This window comes from Paramisgurnus dabryanus, chromosome 11 (assembly GCF_030506205.2).
Source record: "Paramisgurnus dabryanus chromosome 11, PD_genome_1.1, whole genome shotgun sequence".
NCBI classification, from domain to species: Eukaryota; Metazoa; Chordata; class Actinopteri; order Cypriniformes; family Cobitidae; genus Paramisgurnus; species Paramisgurnus dabryanus.
The window spans coordinates 441,897-444,919 of record NC_133347.1 but is presented as its reverse complement, the minus strand read 5'-3'; the positions used below and the strand labels follow the sequence as shown (position 1 = coordinate 444,919).

Sequence of the window (3,023 nt, the reverse complement as noted above, 5' to 3'; positions counted from 1 at the left end):
TAAAATCTAATATAAAAATTTATTTATGTCAGAGCAGACAATATAAGACTCATTGTATAATATACACATTTTCACACATGTTTTAAGAAGCCTTTAATTAAAAATAAACCCTAAAATGCGGTGAAAACGTCTTAAACAAGCTCTGTGGACAAATCAAACTAGATATCCAGTATCCGAAATGTTTTAAATCCAATTTGCCACAAATGTTTAAAATGTCCCCAGACAAATCCAAAAAGTCTCTGATTTTAATCTTTTTTAAAGATACGTCCAAAGCGTTGTGGTCTGTATCCTAACCTGTAAACAGATAAAAACAAGTTATTAGGACAAATATCTAAATAAAACAATTTTCTTATGCAAGATAAACGTACCGTGGAGATCCGCTATATATTTTGCAATAGTACACACAACGTTCGCTTTGCCTCTGATATCCAAACCTTTAAAACAGATAACACATGTTATTAGAAAATATTAAACCATACCAGTTTGTTTAAATCTATTGTAACAGGATTAAATAAAAACACACCGGACAACACGAGCCAGTCGGCGTCTCTTTTGTTCCAAGATTTCCGTGTTACGCTGCGGGAGGTTCTAGTCTCGGTCTGACTTTTTTGTTCAGGCCACTCTTCTCCGCGATTTACCAGGAATAGTTAATACCAGTTTAGACAATTTCGCTGCAATACCAGAGATCGAATTTTTAGTTTTTAAATAAATCATACAAAATACTGGAACGAACACAGCGAAACACATACATACCAATAGACTTGAGTATAACAGCTCTGCTCCATCCAAACTGATTCCGGGAGATCTCTTGTCGCTCCCCAATAAAGGTTCGGTCATAAACTTTCAAAGATTACATCACACGACCCCCACACAAACACACACTGACATAATATCAGCATCAGAAAACTTTGTGTCTGAACAGAAAATAGACTAGTTCGATAGAAAATATCGGCTTTAAGTTTAACCAGTTACAACTAAAATATTTTATTCTTGCGTGACTTTAAAGAAGTCTCTTTACAAAACAAACGTATTATCAAGTTGTATTTATAAGATACACGCAGTCAATTCCCCTAAACCTAAAAAAATACTTTATTTTTGTCAGAGCAGACAATATAAGACTCTTTGTATAATATATACATATTCACACATGTTTTAAGAAGCCTTTAATTAAAAATAAAACACCAAAATGGGGTGAATACGTCTTAAAAACATTTAAAAGATTATTAACGTCATATATAAGTTTCTCTGTCACCATCTGTGCACGTATACACATGTCTTAATCAGAGACTTGGTTAAAGATTCCACTAAATCTAAAATAAAATCCTATTTTGCCATAGTGGACAGAATTACATTTATTAACATTATTTTAAAATGGCAGATATGAACACTCACCCGGCGCTTTGTCAGGCACCGCCGGATCTTTAATACGCGTGAAACTATAGTGCAGGTTATGAAAAGATTCACGGAATTCCTGAACCGTTTAAAAATTTATTTAGTTTAGACTATCGTCTAAAGATTGTAGTATTGGCTCAGATCATTGCTTAAACTATACCCATATACGGAATATTTAATTAAATAACTTGTGATGTTACAATCAAAAGTTTTAATCGTAGCATTGTTCATGATTTGTCTAAATCTAAAATAAACATTTACTTTTTGACACCGTAATGGGGGATTGTTTTACCAACATTGAGTTTTTGAAATCTTTAATCGCTTTACAACACGCACCCCTGTGAAAGAATGCAGGTCTTGTGAGAAAGGAGGGAGGAAGGGTGAGAGCTGACATCAAATGTCGAAACACGAGCTGTCACACACGAGCCGTCATTAAACATATCAGCATAGGCTTGACATAAAATACACTCAGGAAAAACAATCACTCTAAATGACCGGCCATAAAACCATTAAATACTTTCTGTCTAAAGTTGACAACTTGTACATATTTTGATTGATGGTCCCGCCCCCTGCCAAACACGATCTGTCAAAGAAGTCATAAAACACAAACTGTCAAAACACCATCTGTTAAGGAGTCATAAAACACAAACTGTCATAAAACCATCTGTTAAGGGTCATAAAACACAACCTGTCAAAACACCATCTGTCATGGGGTCATAAAACGCCATCTGTCAAGGGGTCATAAAACGCCATCTGTCAAGGGGTCATAAAACACGACCTGTCAGCGGGTGGGGGAGGGGGTCATAAAAAGTTTGACGAGAGGTGCCCCGTTATAACTACTAATGCACTTTTGGGGGGTTTAAAGTCAGAAGTTGTTCCCTGATCCCTGTTTTCTCCCGTTATAAAGCTTGGAGAAGCAAAGACATTTATATAATAACTCACAATGTGCTCGTCTGAAAGATGATGGACATATGTATGTCAGATTGCTTGAGGGTGAGTAAATTATGGGGTTATTTTGCCTGGAGTATCCCTTTAAGTGATAAAATGATCGACTACAGGGGGACTTTTATTAATTCTAAAATTAAGTAATTTATAATCATCATCTTTAGTTTTCCTCCTCCACAGAGCTGACATGCTTAGAAGGTTGTCGAAATGAAGCGTATAAGGATAATGTTGCTATGGTTTGAAACACTCAAGATTAACTCACAGGATTGATTCACACAACAAATCAAAGCAGTGCTGCAGGGCATTAGCAGAAACATCCTTTGATAACACGCCTTGAACCCTGTTTTTGAACTTCAGCAAAAAAGGGCCAGCGGCGATACGCATTTTATTTTCCTCCATATGTTTTTCTTAGGCTGGGTTCACACCAAAAGATTTTTTAAATCTTATAAGATTTTCAAAATAGAGTGAAAAATCCTAGATTTAAAAGTTTTGCTCCTATAGTCTGTGGTGTGTCATGATGTGTAAAAGACAGCACACCACACACAAACAGATTTTCAACCAGAGTCTCGATTGTGAACACAGGAAATCTTGCAAAATCTCATGAGACTTCATAATAAGCATGGCGGACGATATGCAGGAAGCAATTTCAATGATAGTGTTTGGAGTGATTTTCACTGAAAAATCAA

At 35.7% G+C, this 3,023-nt stretch overlaps 1 long non-coding RNA gene across 1 annotated transcript; it reads right to left on the bottom strand.

Moving 5' to 3' along the window:
- LOC135729964 (uncharacterized) lies at positions 1-2,193 on the bottom strand. Its single transcript, XR_012337857.1, has 3 exons — positions 524-2,193; positions 369-434; positions 1-294 (listed from the first exon to the last, which is right to left on the bottom strand). It is a non-coding gene; the product is annotated as an uncharacterized lncRNA (long non-coding RNA).
- Between the last annotated feature and the right edge of the window lie 830 nt (positions 2,194-3,023).